Raw genomic sequence first — 17826 nt, 5'->3', positions numbered from 1 at the left:
TGTTGATGCCAGGCTACTTTAAAACAGCTCACTACACCATAAAAGCACAGTTGCAAATGTTGAGGTTTAAACTAGTTTTCTTTTGGCCTGAAAAGCTCAAAAACGATGTTTTAGTGTTTATGCATTGGTTTCTAACATTACAGCCTCTACTGGTCATGTCTTGATGCCAGGCAACTTTAAAACAGCTCAATACACCATAAAAGCACAGTTGCAGATGCTGTGGTTTAAACTAGTTTCCTTTTGGCCTGAAAAGCTCAAAAACGATGTTTTAGTGTTTCTGCGTTGGTTTTCATCAGAACAGCCTCTAATGGTCATGTTCTGATGCCAGGATACTGACAAACAGGTCAATACACCCTAAAAGCATTGTTGCATATGCCGTGGTTTAAACTAGTTTTCTTATGGCCTGACAAGCCCAAAAATGATGTTTTAGTGTTTCTGCATTGGTTGCATTCAGAACAGCCTCTACTGTTCACTGTCACGGATCGCACAGATGAGGACCCACATGCACAGCGACGAGACGTGAGGCAAGGAGATGCGATGAAGGGTTATTTAATTCCAAAAAAAACTCAGGTCACAACGGTAGATAATCCAGAACGACGTGGCAGGCAGGGATGAGACAGGCTCAGAGTGAACGAACAACACAGGATACACGGTATACAGCGGGACTAGGTCAGCGAACGAAACTACGGTAGGAACACACAAAACACGGCCGGACAGGATCAACGAGCTGGGAACAACGGTCACACACAAACAACGATCTGGCGGGGAACTGAGGACACAGGTGGTGGTTAAATACAACGTGACTGGATGACTGATACTAAACAGGTGTGTGTAATGAAAACCGGTACTGACAGGGAAACAGCTGTGACAACGGGTAAACAGGAAGTAAAGCGGGAACAAACAGAAACCGGGAGTGCTACCAAAATAAAACCGAAAATGGAACCAGGAACCAAAATAAAACAAGGCAACAACAAGAAACAAAACCCAGATCGTGACAGTACCCCCCTCCCAAGGGCGGATTCCAGACGACCAAAGAAAAAAAACCGAGCAGGGCGGGCGGAGGGAGGACCGGCGGAGGGCAAGAACCAAAAACAACCCGCACGGAACACTGACAGGGCGGGCGGAGGGCGGACTGGGGGAGGGCAAAAACGGGAACCCCCATCAAAGCAAAAACGCACGCCCGTACACGACAGACCAGAGGACCCACCCGAAAAACAAAACCAGAACGAGTCCCATAATCAAGAAAAACCAACATGAAAGTTCACAAGACAAAAACAAAGTCCACGACCAGGTAAAACACAGAGTCCAGGGAGTCCCTCACGGAGGGTGGGGACGCGGCGAGATCCTGCTCAACCGCCACTGAGGCAGGGGGGCACCCCCAGTGCCCTTGGGCTGGGCCAGCGTCCACGGGAACCCCCCCGAACGGCGATGTCCTCCAGGCGGACGCTGATCCTGGAGACCGAGGGGTCGAGGCGGACGTCGCCGCAGGAGGCAGCGCCATCCAAACGGCCGGAAGCGCCGAGGGCGAGGCCACCAGTCCGGCAGCCGAGACCGAGACGAGACAGGAACCAGAGACGAAGACAGACGTGGAGACGTCCTCCTTGGACCTCTGCGACGAGACGCAGGTACAGATGCGGCCGGAGCCGGGCCGCCAGGAACCGATGCAGGTGCGGCCGGAGCCGGGCCGCCAGGAACCGATGCAGGTGCGGCCGGAGCCGAGCCGCCAGGAACCGATGCAGGTGCGGCCGGAGCCGAGCCGCCAGGAACCGATGCAGGTGCGGCCGGAGCCGAGCCGCCAGGAACCGATGCAGGTGCGGCCGAAGCCGAGCCGCCAGGAACCGATGCAGGTGCGGCCGAAGCCGAGCCGCCAGGAACCGATGCAGGTGCGGCCGGAGCCGAGCCGCCAGGAACCGATGCAGGTGCGGCCGGAGCCGAGCCGCCAGGAACCGATGCAGGTGCGGCCGGAGCCGAGCCGCCAGGAACCGATGCAGGTGCGGCCGGAGCCGAGCCGCCAGGAACCGATGCAGGTGCGGCCGGAGCCGAGCCGCCAGGAACCGATGCAGGTGCGGCCGAAGCCGAGCCGCCAGGAACCGATGCAGGTGCGGCCGGAGCCGAGCCGCCAGGAACCGATGCAGGTGCGGCCGAAGCCGAGCCGCCAGGAACCGATGCAGGTGCAGCGGGAGCTGCGACGGGAGCGACCCCCTCCTGGAGGTCCGCCGGGACTGCGACGGGCGCGACCCCCTCCTGGAGGTCCGCCGGGACTGCGACGGGCGCGACCCCCTCATGGGGGTCCGCCGGGGACTTGCGACGGGCGCGACCCCCTCCTGGGGGTCCGCCGGGACTGCGACGGGCGCGACCCCCTCCTGGCGGTCCGCCGGGACTGCGACGGGCGCGACCCCCTCCTCCTGGAGGTCCGCCGGGACTGCGACGGGCGCGCCCCCCCTCCTGGAGGTCCGCCGGGACTGCGACGGGCGCGACCCCCTCCTGGGGGGCCGCGGGGACTGCGACGGGCGCGACCCCCTCCTGGAGGTCCGCCGGGACTGCGACGGGCGCGACCCCCTCCTGGAGGTCCGCCGGGACTGCGACGGGCGCGACCCCCCTCCTGGAGGTCCGCCGGGACTGCGACGGGCGCGACCCCCTCCTGGAGGTCCGCCGGGACTGCGACGGGCGCGACCCCCTCCTGGAGGTCCGCCGGGACTGCGCGGGCGCGACCCCCTCCTGGGGGTCCGCCGGGACTGCACGGCGCGACCCCCCCTGGAGGTCCGCCGGGACTGCGACGGGCGCGACCCCCTCCTGGAGGTCCGCCGGACAGCGACTGGCGCGACCCCTCCTGGGGGTCCGCCGGGACAGCGCGGGCGCGACCCCCTACCTGGGGTCCGCCGGGACAGCGGCGGTCGCGACCTCCTCCTGGAGGGTGCTGCGGGGTCTGCTTAGCTGGCGCGACCTCCTCCTGGAGGTGCGCGGGGTCTGCAGCTGGCGCGACCTCCCTGGAGGTGCGCGGGGACTGCAGCTGGCGCGACCTCCTCCTGGAGGTGCGTCGGGGACTGCAGCTGGCGCGACCTCCTCCTGGAGGTGCGCGGGGACTGCAGCTGGCGCGACCTCCTCCTGGAGGTGCGCGGGACTGCAGCTGGTCGCGACCTCCTCCTGGAGGTGCGCGGGGACTGCAGCTGGCGTCGACCTGCTCCTGGAGGTGCGCGGGGACTGCCACCCCAAGACTGACAGGGACAGGAACGGCATCTACTTGGCCGACAGGGACAGGAACGGCATCTACTTGGCCGACAGGGACAGGAACGGCATCTACTTGGCCGACAGGGACAGGAACGGCATCTACTTGGCCGACAGGGACAGGAACGGCATCTACTTGGCCGACAGGGACAGGAACCGGGACTAGAACGGCCGCAACATGGCCGACAGGAACGGCCGCAACATGGCCGACAGGGACAGGAACGGCGTCTACTTGGCCGACAGGGACAGGAACAGGAACTAGAACGGCCTCAACATGGCCGACAGGAACGGCCGCGACATGGCCGACAGGAACTGGAACGGCATCTACTCTGGAGCTGGCGTGGCTACTTGCCGCTGCCAAGCTCGACGGAGCAGACGTCGGGCCTGATCGGGTGTGCATAGCACCTGTACGACAGGTGGTGCCCCCTGGTTGGGACACGACCTGCGCGTGACTGAACTGAACTGGAACCTGGACAGGAACGTGACTGGACTGAACTGGAACCTGGACAGGAACGTGACTGGACTGTACTGGAACCTGGACAGGAACGTGACTGGACTGTACTGGAACCTGGACAGGAACGTGACTGGACTGTACTGGAACCTGGACAGGAACGTGACTGGACTGTACTGGAACCTGGACAGGAACGTGACTCGACTGTACTGGAACCTGGACAGGAACGTGACTCGACTGTACTGGAACCTGGACAGGAACGTGACTCGACTGTACTGGGGCCGGAACAGGACTCGACTGAACTGGGGCCGGAACAGGACTCGACTGAACTGGGGCCGGAACAGGACTCGACTGAACTGGGGCCGGAACAGGACTCGACTGAACTGGGGCCGGAACAGGACTCGACTGAACTGGGGCCGGAACAGGACTCGACTGAACTGGGGCCGGAACAGGGCTCGACTGAACTGGAGCCGGAACTGGGCTCGACTGAACTGGGCTCGACTGAACTGGGCTCGACTGGGCTGGACTGGAACCTGAACTGAGCTCGACTGGGCTGGACTGGAACCTGAACTGGGCTGAGACCTGGACTGGGCTCGACTGGGCTGAGACCGGGACTGGGCTCGACTGGGCTGAGACCGGGACTGGGCTCGACTGGGCTGAGACCGGGACTGGGCTCGACTGAACTGGAACTGGGCTCGGCTGAACTGGAGACGGGACTGGGCTCGACTGAACTGGAGACGGGACTGGGCTCGACTGAACTGGAGACGGGACTGGGCTCGACTGAACTGGAGACGGGACTGGGCTCGACTGAACTGGAGACGGGACTGGGCTCGGCTGGACTGGAGACTGAACTGGGCTCGGCTGGACTGGAGACTGAACAGAGCACGACTGGACTGGAGACTGAACAGAGCACGACTGGACTGGAGACTGAACAGAGCACGACTGGACTGGGACTGAACAGAGCAGGACTGGGTTGGAGGCTGAGCTGGAGACGCGAACCGCCGAAGCGGCGACCAGAGCGGAGGCGGAGCCGCGGCCAGCTGGTGCGCGCCGTGCGCGTGTCAGGTTTCTCCGCATTAGCCGGAGTCTATCGAAAAACGCCTGCACTCCGGGGTACTCACGCCACCAGTATTCATCCTCCAGGATCTCGATGGCTAGATTGACTGTCCGGAGCTGGGCCGTAAGGCTGGGCGCTTCCGCGTATTCCCTGGCCAACCTCTCGAGATCCCCGCGGAAGTCCGCCGGTAAGCCCGGTGGAATAAACTCCATCGCTCCGGTACGGGGTTAGACGCGGAGCCGACGAACAGAGGGAAAAACCGGGGAAAAAACAAGGGACAAAAACTCGTACAGACCTGGTTGGCGCTGGCTGGGTCCAAGTTTGGCCAGATCGTTCTGTCACGGATCGCACAGATGAGGACCCACATGCACAGCGACGAGACGTGAGGCAAGGAGATGCGATGAAGGGTTATTTAATTCCAAAAAAAACTCAGGTCACAACGGTAGATAATCCAGAACGACGTGGCAGGCAGGGATGAGACAGGCTCAGAGTGAACGAACAACACAGGATACACGGTATACAGCGGGACTAGGTCAGCGAACGAAACTACGGTAGGAACACACAAAACACGGCCGGACAGGATCAACGAGCTGGGAACAACGGTCACACACAAACAACGATCTGGCGGGGAACTGAGGACACAGGTGGTGGTTAAATACAACGTGACTGGATGACTGATACTAAACAGGTGTGTGTAATGAAAACCGGTACTGACAGGGAAACAGCTGTGACAACGGGTAAACAGGAAGTAAAGCGGGAACAGAAACAGAAACCGGGAGTGCTACCAAAATAAAACCGAAAATGGAACCAGGAACCAAAATAAAACAAGGCAACAACAAGAAACAAAACCCAGATCGTGACATTCACGTGTTGATGCCAGGCTACTTTAAAACAGCTCAGTACACCCTAAAAGCATAGTTGCATATGCCGTGGTTTAAACTAGTTTTCTTATGGCCTGACAAGCTCAAAAATTATGTTTTAGTGTTTCTGCATTGGTTGCATTCAGAACAGCCTCTACTGGTCACATGTTGATGCCAGGCTACTTTAAAACAGCTCAGTACACCATAAAAGCACAGTTGCAAATGTTGAGGTTTAAACTAGTTTTCTTTTGGCTAGAAAAGCTCAAAAACGATGTTTTAGTGTTTATGCATTGGTTTCTAACATTACAGCCTCTATTGGTCATGTCTTGATGCCAGGAGACTTTAAAACAGCTCAATACACCCTAAAAGCACAGTTGCAGATGCTGTGGTGTAAACTAGTTTCCTTTTGGCCTGAAAAGCTCAAAAACGATGTTTTAGTGTTTCTGCATTGGTTTCCACCAGAACAGCCTCTAATGGTCATGTTCTGATGCCAGGATACTGTCAAACAGCTCAATACACCCTAAAAGCACAGTTGCAGATGCTGTGGTGTAAACTAGTTTTCTTTTGGTCTGAAAAGCTCAAAAACGATGTTTTAGTGTTTCTGCATTGGTGTCCATCAGAACAGACTCTAATGGTCATGTTCTGATGCCAGAATACTGTCAAACAGCTCAATGCTTCCTGAATGTACAGCTGCATATGTCTTGGTTTAAACTAGTGTTCTTATGACCTAAAAAGCTCCAAAACGATGTTTTAGTGTTTATGCATTGATTTCCAACATTACAGCTTAAGTTGGTCATGTTCTGATGCTAGGCAACTTTAAAACAGCTCAATACACCCTAAACGCACAGTTGCAGATGCTGTGGTTTAAACTTGTTTTCTTATGGTCTGAAAAGCTCAAAAACGATGATTTGGGTCTCTGCATTGGTTTCCACCAGAACAGCCTCTAATGGTCATGTTCTGATGCAAGGATACTGTCAAACAACTCAATACACCCTAAAAGCACAGTTGCAGTTGCCGTGGTTTAAACTAGTTTTCTTTTGGGCTAAAAAGCTCAAAAACGATGTTTTAGTGTTTCTGCATTAGTTTCCACCAGAACAGCCTCTAATGGTCATGTTCTTATGCCAGAATACTGTCAAACAGCTCAATGCTTCCTCAATGTACAGCTGCATATGTCTTGGTTTAAACTAGTGTTCTTATGACCTAAAAAGCTCCAAAACGATGTTTAGTGTTTATGCATTGGTTTCTAACATTACAGCTTATAATGGTAATGTTATGATGCCAGGCTACTTTAAAACAGCTTAATACACCCTAAAAGCACAGTTGCAGATGCTGTGGTGTAAATTAGTTTTCTTTTGGCCTGAAAAGCTCAAAAACGATGCTTTAGTGTTTCTGCATTGGTTTTCATCAGAACAGCCTCTAATGGTCATGTTCTGATGCCAGGATACTGTCAAACAGGTCAATACACCCTAAAGTATAGTTGCATATGCCGTGGTTTAAACTAGTTTTCTTATGGCCTGAAAAGCTCAAAAACGATGTTTTAGTGTCTCTGCATTGGTTTCCACCAGAACAGCCTCTAATGGTCATGTTCTGATGCCACAATACTGTCAAACAACTCAATGCTTCCTGAATGTACAGCTGCATATGTCTTGGTTTAAACTAGTGTTCTTATGACCTAAAAAGCTCCAAAACGATGTTTTAGTGTTTCTGCATTGGTTTCTAACATTACAGCTTAAGGTGGTCATGTTCTGATGCCAGGCAACTTTAAAACAGCTCAATACACCCTAAAAGCATAGTTGCATATGCCGTGGTTTAAACTAGTTTTCTTATGGCCTAAAAAGCTCCAAAACGATGTTTTAGTGTTTCTGCATTGGTTTCTAACATCACAGTTTATAATAGCCATGTTCTGATGCCAAGCTACTGTAAGACAGCTCAATACACCCTGAAAGCACTGTTGCAAGTGCCGTAGTTTAAACTTTTGTTCTTATGCCCTGAAACGGTCTAAAACACTGTTTTAGTGTTTCTGCATTGGTTTCTAACATTACAGCTTATAATAGTCATGTTCTAATGCCAAGCTACTGTAAGGCAGCTCAATACACCCTAAAAGCACAGTTGCAAATGCTGTTCTTTAAACTTTTGTTTTTATGGTCTGAAAATGTCCAATACAATGTTTTAGTGTTTATGCATGGGTTTCTAACATTACAGCTTATAATGGTCATGCCGTGGTTTAACCTAGTCTTCTTATGGCCTGAAAAGCTCCAAAACGATGTTTTAGTGTTTCTGCATTGGTTTCTAACATTACAGTTTATAATAGTCATGTTCTGATGCCAAGTTACTGTAAGACAGCGCAATACACCCTAAAAGCACAGTTGCAAGTGCTGTGGTTTAAACTAGACTTCCTACGGCCTGAAAAGTTCCAAAACGATGTTTTTGTGTTTCTGCATTGGTTTCTAACATTACAGCCTATAATGGTTGTGCCGTGGTTTAAACTAGTCTTCTTATGGCCTAAAAAGCTCCAAAACGATGTTTTAGTGTTTCTGCATTGGTTTCTAACATCACAGTTTATAATAGCCATGTTCTGATGCCAAGCTACTGTAAGACAGCTCAATACACCCTGAAAGCACTGTTGCAAGTGCCGTAGTTTAAACTTTTGTTCTTATGCCCTGAAACGGTCTAAAACACTGTTTTAGTGTTTCTGCATTGGTTTCTAACATTACAGCTTATAATAGTCATGTTCTAATGCCAAGCTACTGTAAGGCAGCTCAATACACCCTAAAAGCACAGTTGCAAATGCTGTTCTTTAAACTTTTGTTTTTATGGTCTGAAAATGTCCAATACAATGTTTTAGTGTTTATGCATGGGTTTCTAACATTACAGCTTATAATGGTCATGCCGTGGTTTAACCTAGTCTTCTTATGGCCTGAAAAGCTCCAAAACGATGTTTTAGTGTTTTCTGCATTGTTTTCTTACATTAGGGCTTATAATGGTCATGTTCTGATGCCAAGCTACTGTAAGACAGCTCAATACACCCTAAAAGCCCAGTTGCAAGTGCTGTGGTTTAAACTAGTCTTCCTATGGCCTGAAAAGCTCCAAAATGATGTTTTAGTGTTTCTGCATTGGTTTCTAACATTACAGCCTATAATGGTCGTGCCGTGGTTTAAACTAGTTTTCTTATGGCCTAAAAAGCTCCAAAACGATGTTTTAGTGTTTCTGCAATGGTTTCTAACATTACAGCTTATAATAGTCATGTTCTGATGCCAGGCTACTTTAAAACAGCTCAGTACACCCTAAAAGCATAGTTGCATATGCCGTGGTTTAAACTAGTTTTCTTATGGCCTGACAAGCTCAAAAACGAGGTTTTATTGTTTCTGCATTGGTTTCCATCAGAACAGCCTCTAATGGTCATGTTCTTATGCCAGGATACTGTCAAACAGCTTAAAGCTTCCTCAATGTACAGCTGCATATGTCTTGGTTTAAACTAGTGTTCTTATAACCTGAAAAGCTAATAAATGATGTTTTAGTGTTTCTACATTGGTTTCTAACATTACAGCTTAAGGTGGTCATGTTCTGATGCCAGGCAACTTTAAAACAGCTCAATACACCCTAAACGCACAGTTGCAGATGCTGTGGTTTAAAGTTGTTTTCTTATGGCCTGAAAAGCTCAAAAACTATGTTTTAGTGTCTCTGCATTGTTTCCACCAGAACAGCCTCTAATGGTCATGTTCTGATGCCAGGATACTGTCAAACAGGTCAATACACCCTAAAAGTATAGTTGCATATGCCGTGGTTTAAACTAGTTTTTTTATGGCCTGAAAAGTTCAAAAACAATGTTTTAGTGTCTCTGCATTGGTTTCCATCAGAACAGCCTCTAATGGTCATGTTCTGATGCCAGGATACGGTCAAACAGCTCAATGCTTCCTGAATGTACAGCTGCATATGTCTTGGTTTAAACTAGTGTTCTTATAACCTGAAAAGCTAATAAATGATGTCTTAGTGTTTCTGCATTGGTTTCTAACATTACAGCTTAAGGTGGTCATTATATGATGCCAGGCTACTTTAAAACAGCTTAATACACCCTAAAAGCACAGTTGCAGATGCTGTGGTGTAAATTAGTTTCCTTTTGGCCTGAAAAGCTCAAAAACGATGTTTTAGTGTTTCTGCATTGGTTTCCATCAGAGCAGCCTCTAAGGGTCATGTTCTGATGCAAGGATACTGTCAAACAGCTCAATACACCCTAAAAGCATAGTTGCATATGCCGTGGTTTAAACTAGTTTTCTTATGGCCTAAAAAGCTCCAAAACGATGTTTTAGTGTTTCTGCATTGGTTTCTAACATTACAGTTTATAATAGTCATGTTCTGATGCCAAGTTACTGTAAGACAGCGCAATACACCCTAAAAGCACAGTTGCAAGTGCTGTGGTTTAAACTAGACTTCCTACGGCCTGAAAAGTTCCAAAACGATGTTTTTGTGTTTCTGCATTGGTTTCTAACATTACAGCCTATAATGGTTGTGCCGTGGTTTAAACTAGTCTTCTTATGGCCTAAAAAGCTCCAAAACGATGTTTTAGTGTTTCTGCATTGGTTTCTAACATCACAGTTTATAATAGCCATGTTCTGATGCCAAGCTACTGTAAGACAGCTCAATACACCCTGAAAGCACTGTTGCAAGTGCCGTAGTTTAAACTTTTGTTCTTATGCCCTGAAACGGTCTAAAACACTGTTTTAGTGTTTCTGCATTGGTTTCTAACATTACAGCTTATAATAGTCATGTTCTAATGCCAAGCTACTGTAAGGCAGCTCAATACACCCTAAAAGCACAGTTGCAAATGCTGTTCTTTAAACTTTTGTTTTATGGTCTGAAAATGTCCAATACAATGTTTTAGTGTTTATGCATGGGTTTCTAACATTACAGCTTATAATGGTCATGCCGTGGTTTAACCTAGTCTTCTTATGGCCTGAAAAGCTCCAAAACGATGTTTTAGTGTTTCTGCATTGTTTTCTTACATTAGGGCTTATAATGGTCATGTTCTGATGCCAAGCTACTGTAAGACAGCTCAATACACCCTAAAAGCCCAGTTGCAAGTGCTGTGGTTTAAACTAGTCTTCCTATGGCCTGAAAAGCTCCAAAATGATGTTTTAGTGTTTCTGCATTGGTTTCTAACATTACAGCCTATAATGGTCGTGCCGTGGTTTAAACTAGTTTTCTTATGGCCTAAAAAGCTCCAAAACGATGTTTTAGTGTTTCTGCAATGGTTTCTAACATTACAGCTTTTAATAGTCATGTTCTGATGCCAAGCTACTGTAAGACAGCTCAATACACCCTAAAAGCACAGTTGCAAGTGCCGTGGTTTAAAAAACTGTTCAACTGTTCTACACACAAACTCCCTTCCCCTAGCAGGATTCACAGAGCTACTCACTAGAACCACCAGACACAGAGTCAGCTTCTTCCCCCAGGCTGTCTGAGCTGAACTGAACTGTCAAATTACATAGAAAAAAGACTAAAACATGTGCACTGCAATTTTTTATTTATCCTATTTTTTCTTTACTATTTCTATGCTAATAACTTATGTAAATAGGTCTTAACAATTAATGTTCGGGTTTAAAAATATGGAGTCAGACCGGCTGCATTTCCATGTTTTTCTTGTGCAGACCTGGAGAATAAAACCAATTCAGATTCTGATTCTAAAAGTCCAAACTGGGGATATTTTGTGTGTTAACAATTTTAGTGGGAGACGGTGCAGCTGTGTGCTGGGATGGAAGACCACCAGCTGAGTGGTTATTGTTTCCCTATCTAATGTACTCTGTTAAAGCAGGTGCCATGTCAGTGCCTTCTTTATGTGGTCGGCAAGTGACTAAGCAGAGCCTTTCATGAGGTACATATCTCCTTACACGGAGGTCTGGAGCTACTGAGCTGATACCATTCAGAGCCTTACCTAACCCCCTGAATTTTGTGAGCCTTTTCCATAATGAAGAATAAGCTGGTCAGCTGCTGTCCTCTCAGCACACAGAGAGGCAAAGTGTCATACTCCTCCAAAGGCAGGTGGCTGTGGTTCTTTGTGGGTGCAATGTGATGCACTTCCAAACTCAAAGAAAGTGCTCATATGACAGAATACTATCAATAATTTTTACAGTAATCAAAAGCACCTTATGACTTCTCAGGTCACAGGTAACAAAAATGACATATCAAATTAGTTATGAAAGCAAGGAGGTGCGCTATTAGGAACAACCTTGCTAAAAAGAACTCCACTAAATGGCAATGCACAGTATAACACAGCTTGTTGATTTATGTTAAATTGTATGGTTCACTATTCTTATAAATGGGTGAATAATGCAAATATCACATGATAATCTACAGTGAAAGCCTATTTAGATCTGATACTGAAAAAACCTGTTAATTTGTTTAGGGAATTATGAAGTTACTGCCACAAGAGTGCAAAAACAAAGCCAACCACATCAGTATTATTGTATACAATAACAAAGGCTAATGTAAACTGGTTATCATACAGACCAAACACCAAAGCCTTCTATTGACTAAAGAAGAGATTTAAATAAGTTTTAACAAACATGTATGCAGGCATTTACAGTAAATTTCATATTTAATTTGTGCAGCCACTGGCGTTCTGGCTGCACAAATTAAATATGAATGAAAAAAGAATATTAAAAATAATACATGACTTCCTCGTTATGTTTGTGTACTCCACAATCCATTGAACATTGAAGTTGTTTACATGTTTTGGTGGATCGGGAAGTTAAAAAAAGAAGACGAATGTCCTCCGCAGTCCGTAGGAGGACCAATAAAAGTTCAATAAAAGTAACGACACATGCGCACTGAATATTAACATGATCCGATGGAGGTAAGTAATAATAGTAAAAATTAAAGTAAAGCTCCAAAAGTCTGTCAGAGTGAACTTTCTGTACTGTAAGCGCGATTGCGTGTCAGTGTGAGCGCTCGCTCTGATTTTTGTCTAATAAGGGATCTTTGCCGCATGTTTGGCTCGGTAAAGTTTGCTTTTTTTCGCTGCGACATTAATTCGGAGAAGCTCTGTGTATGTGCTGGAAGTGCGCTGAACGTTTGTGCCTTGGAGAATTTTTTGACTTTGTAGGTAAGAACACGTTTACGAATAGGAACAATATCAGAACTATTACCTGTACAGTGATATGTATGCGTATGCTATCGGGGTTAGCTGCGTTTATGCTAACTCGTTGGGCTTAGCTTGGTTCGGTGTTGTTTGCTAATTTATTCGTGGTTGCGCGTGTTTCAGTCACAGAACACAAACACGAGAATGCAACATAAATGTACGAAAAGCGGCTCTTGCGTGGAGCCTCGTGTTATTAGTTTGCTTTCTGTCTAGCTGCACAGGCTCTTGCTGTGAGCACACCTGTGCTAATTAACAGTGTTGTCCAAAACAAATATGTCAGCGTTGCTGAAAACACGTTTTAAAAACAGCCCATTTCGAAAATGCATTAGGTTGACACACTTAGAGATCTTAATTCTTAGCCTAGAAACACATTATCAGCACAGTATCCAAAACTTTAGACGGTCATAGTAGTAATGATTATTATGCACCAAACAATGCCATTATAACAGGGAAAACGGTGACAAGGATGTTGATACTGTTGATCATAACAGCAATAAATAATAGTAAATGGTAGGGATATATGACGCATGCAGGGGGTTCCTATTTACTGCTGTATTATTGTACTCTTTACTCTTTGTGTTTACTCTCTATATTTTAATTAGTAAGTGGTTGCAGATATGGTTCTCACTGCACTGTTAACTACTCATATATAAAGCACTTTAGCAACTTATATATGTATATATATATATATATATATATATAATATATATATATATATATATATATATATATATATATATATATATATATATATATATAATGACCTATACTAAATAAAGTGGTTTTGATAAAGAATGAACAAGGGACGGTTGCTGAGATAATCCAGATAAGTCCAGCACATTTCATGACAGGAATTTGCTTATTCTTTGATTGCTCATCTTCTCCCATAACCTGTTTTCTAACCGTGTCACTGTCATTTGTTCTCTGTTTCAGGAAGAGGACCCTTCTCTCGCCCACCGCATGCATAGTGTCCGGAGCATAAACCAGGACCCAGCTGGACTTCATGATGACCCTGTCCAGCCTGTCAGTGATGCTGCTGCATTGTAAAAACATCAAAAAATAGGTAAGTATGCATGTATTTGATGCTGGACTGCTAGTTATAGTCTGTAATGGGTTTCTAGGGGTCCCTATTCTCCTTCCAGATGGTAGCAACTAAACAAGCTGAGGCAAGGTTGGTGAGATCTCCTGCAATACAGATCGCTTTGAACATTGCCTTATATATGCTGCTATAGGTATGATTGACACCTTGATACACAGAGCTTTGCTTAACCATCCCGTTATGTTACCACTCAAATTGACCCGTTTGAAAATTTAAAACCTTTTGAAAATCGTATGTTTTCCAACCCCCCACCTATCCACTCAACACAACCAGCAGTGGCAGATGACTATTCAACAGGAGTCTTGTTCTGATTGCAGTCCCTTCCATTAAACAGCTACAACTGCAGCTTTGTGCTCCTCCTGTGATCCTTCCTGTAGATTTGCTTTTGAGAATATTTGTCGTAATTTTGTAAACCTATTACTATAAGGGACCAAAGAGTGTGTGGATAAATCATTCAACTTTTGGTCAGACATAAAGGTCAATACTAATGAGATAGTTCAGACTTTGAAGCTTTTCTTCTTGCTGGTTTACACATCTGGTGGGTTTGAATCACACATGGTTCATCTAGAAATATTTTGAAAATTTGCACTGCGCTTTATCATAAGTTATTGTCCTGTTAGTAAAGCCACATAACCGTTCTAGTACAGTGTATTTATTATGTTAAGAGCTACATGTCTGAAAATTCAGGAGAAGTTGATGGTTGCAAAAAACACACAGTCTACTGCTCCGAGGCAATTGCTTATGTTTGTCATTTTCTATATTATCAAAGCATACAGCTAATTTATGATACTATCATCGTCACTTTATTTGCGCGCTATGACATGCATGTGATACATACTAAGAGATTCATAGTGATACTTACAGTATGAAAACGGTGAAGAAAATTCAAGCCATGGATTCAGGTAGGTCCACTCAAGTCCCTGTGCCCTTTGTTGTCACCTGCTGCTGTCCAGAACGGTTGACATCTGGCCCAGTTACGACGCGGGAACTTGCAGGTAACTTCACCGGGGCGAAAGTTTAATAAGAATAAGAAAACCTTTAATAGTCCTGCAGTGGGGAAATTACTTCTCACAACAGCAGTACAGATAAGTGAGAGTACAGCTACAGAACAGTTTGTGTTGGCACAGTACAAAGCAGTACAGTACAGTTGGAATGAGTATGAGGTCATTGCAGGGTTATTGCACAGTAATGGGTATAAGATTTGCACCAGTAACAATATATATGATCGTTCACAGATTTACACAAATATTGTGCAGAGCAGGTTGCTATATAAACCACTGATACAGTTCTGATACAGTCTGACAGCAGCAGGTAGGAAGGATCTACGATATCTCTCCTTTACACAGCGAGGGTGGATCAGTCTGCTACTGAAGCTGCTCTCCAGAGCAGACAGTGAGTCTTCCAGTGGGTAAGAGTCCTGGCCCATGATGGATGTCAGTTTAGCCAGGACCCTTCTCTCACCCACCTCCTGCACTGTGTCCAGAGTGCAGCCCAGGACAGAGCTGGACTTCTTGATGATCCTGTCCAGTCTCTTCATGTCCCTCACTGTGATGCTGCTGCTCCAGCAGACCACACCGTACAGGATGGCCGATGCCACCACAGAGTCATAGAAGGTCTTCAGGAGTGGCCCCCTCACTCCAAAAGACCGCAGTCTCCTCAGCAGGTAGAGTCTGCTCTGACCCTTCCTGTACAGTGCATCAGTGTTATGAGTCCAGTCCAGTTTATTGTTCAGATGCACACCCAGGTACTTGTAAGAGTCCACTCTCTCAATGTCCCTTTCCTGGATGTGCATCGGTGGGATTACAGCAGACTGTTGTCTGCAGAAATCCACCACCATCTCCTTTGTTTTCCCTGCATTGATCAGGAGGTGATTCCACTGGCACCAGTTCACAAAGTTCTGAGTGAGTCCTCTGTACTCTGCATCGTCATCATCGGTGATCTGTCCGACGATTGCAGAGTCATCAGAGAACTTCTGCAGAACACAGCTGTCCGTGTTGTATCTGAAGTCTGACGTGTAGAGGGTGAAGAGGAAGGGGGCCAGTACAGGCCCCTGTGGGGCCCCCACACTGCAGGTCAGAGTGTCAGACACACAGTCCCTGGCTCTCACAAACTGAGGCCTGTTTGTGAGATAGTCCATAATCTACTCCGTCAGATAAAGGTCCACACCAGCCTCCCCCAGTTTGTGTTTTAGAAGCACCGGCTGGATGGTGTTGAAGGCACAGGAGAAGTCAAAGAACATGATCCTCACAGTGCTGCCGGGCTTCTCTAGGTGAGAAAGAGCTTGATGTAGGAGGAAGATGACGGCGTCGTCTTTCTATGCCGTGTCGGTAGGCGAACTGCAGCGGGTCCAGGTAGGTTCCCACCGCAGAGCGGAGGTGACCCAGGACCAGTCTCTCCAGTGTCGTCATCAGGTGTGATGTCAGAGCCACTGGTCTGAAGCTGCTGGGGTCTTTGGCATGCGGTGTCTTGGGCACTGGTACCACGCAGGAGGTCTTCCAGAGCTGTGGTACCACCCTCAGCTTGAGGCTCAGGTTGAAGACATGCTCCATAACTCCACACAGTTCGCCTGCCTAGGAGTCTTTACAAAGATAATATGTAACATATATTTAAAAAGTAGAGCTGTCCACCAATTGTGTATACCAGGAGAAACACAGTAATCACAAAGAAAATGGAACAGCATTCATTTTTTAATTGTTAAAAAGCAGTAATAGTATGTGTTTAATATTTTAAGCATGCATGTGCTTAATATAAGCATGTGCTTAATACTTTTAGCTTTATTTTATTATCTTGTTTTATTATCTACAGCACTCTGTGAATATGTTCTTACATAGCCTAGGAAGGGGCTATTTTCAGTTCTATTTTACTGTGTTTACACATTGTCAGTGAGTATCAGTCATCTACTACTTTTGACTGTTCCAAGTCATCAGTGATTGGCGTTTGAATGTATTGGTGGTGGGAAAACATGGGTGGGGAAAAACTTGCATAGACCCAACGAGTCGACCCAACGAGCCTGCCTGTGCCCAGAGGGGTGTCTCTCCCCTGGGGCGCTGCCCCTGCTCGGGTGGGGCGCTGCCTGCCCTAGCGGTCCGACGCCCTCTGGTGACTGCTCGGGCCTGTTGCAGGGGGGGTTGGCAGACTACTCAGGCTACAACCTTCATTGGGCCCCGGGCGGAGGTTGGCCCTCAATGCACAACCGCAGAGTATGTGTGTGGGTTTGAGTGTAGCACTACACGGGGCGAGCATGGGCATACTTGAGCGAAAGAATGGGTAAGTCTGAAAGAAGGGTGAGGATGGCTCTGGCTGTGCTGCGTGTGGCGCCTGGGCAGTAGTACTGCAGTCCCTGGGTCTCGGCTGTCTCTTCCTGGCTGGGGGTTGTGGGGGGCCGTGGGATGGGTAGCAGAGCCAGTCGGGAACCTGGCTCTGCGGACCCTGGTGCTCTGCTTCCCAACTACATTTCTCCACATTCATCCACTTAGGTCTGCAAGGGGCATCCTGCTGAGGGACCGGTGCTACCGGGAAGTGGTTCCGTCCCTCCTAAGTGGGATGCTCTGCAGTTTTAATTGCATTAGCCATACACACTCGTCCAGGAATCTGGGGGCTCATTCCGGGAGGGGGGGGGGGGGGCAGTGGACGGAGCCTTCCCATTGATGGCTCTGCCTGCTGGACCCCTCGGAGAATTGGCTATCTCCCAAAGTTCCTCATACTTAGCCACATACACATACGTTTAGGGCCGGGGGTGGGCTCTTTCACTGGGGCCTGGGGCTGAGGCCAGTTGTGGCCTCGCCCACTGGCCCTGGTGGCGAGATCACCACCCAGTTTTAACTGCAAAAAGACATTTAGGGTGAGGGGGTGCACTGTCCGGGGGACACACTGTCAGCCAGCGGTCGTGCTCCTGGAGGTGTCACCCACCTTCAGTGCACTTTAGTTCCACACACTCACGTCCAAGCTGGGTTGCAGGGTTCTGGGGTACCTTTTCTGCTGCCCTCTGCCTCCCCCGAC

At 47.8% G+C, this 17826-nt stretch overlaps 1 protein-coding gene across 3 annotated transcripts in view; it reads left to right on the top strand.

Moving 5' to 3' along the window:
* Nucleotides 1-12306: 12306 nt before the first annotated feature.
* mc2r (melanocortin 2 receptor) overlaps nt 12307-17826 on the top strand; it is a 22449-nt gene continuing 16929 nt past the window's right edge. Inside the window, exons 1-2 of one of the 3 annotated variants that reach the window (XM_055503258.1) lie at nt 12307-12443; nt 13662-13791. The gene's annotated coding sequence lies outside the window, so the exon portion shown is untranslated. Of the gene's footprint in view, nt 12444-12505; nt 12693-13661; nt 13792-17826 lie in introns of those variants that run through there. The other 2 variants (XM_055503257.1, XM_055503256.1) reach the window with 2 other exon arrangements.

This window comes from Betta splendens, chromosome 16 (assembly GCF_900634795.4).
Source record: "Betta splendens chromosome 16, fBetSpl5.4, whole genome shotgun sequence".
In the NCBI taxonomy this organism is placed as follows: domain Eukaryota; kingdom Metazoa; phylum Chordata; class Actinopteri; order Anabantiformes; family Osphronemidae; genus Betta; species Betta splendens.
The sequence above is the reverse complement of the archived record's forward strand: the minus strand, read 5'-3'. Positions and strand labels throughout refer to the sequence as shown.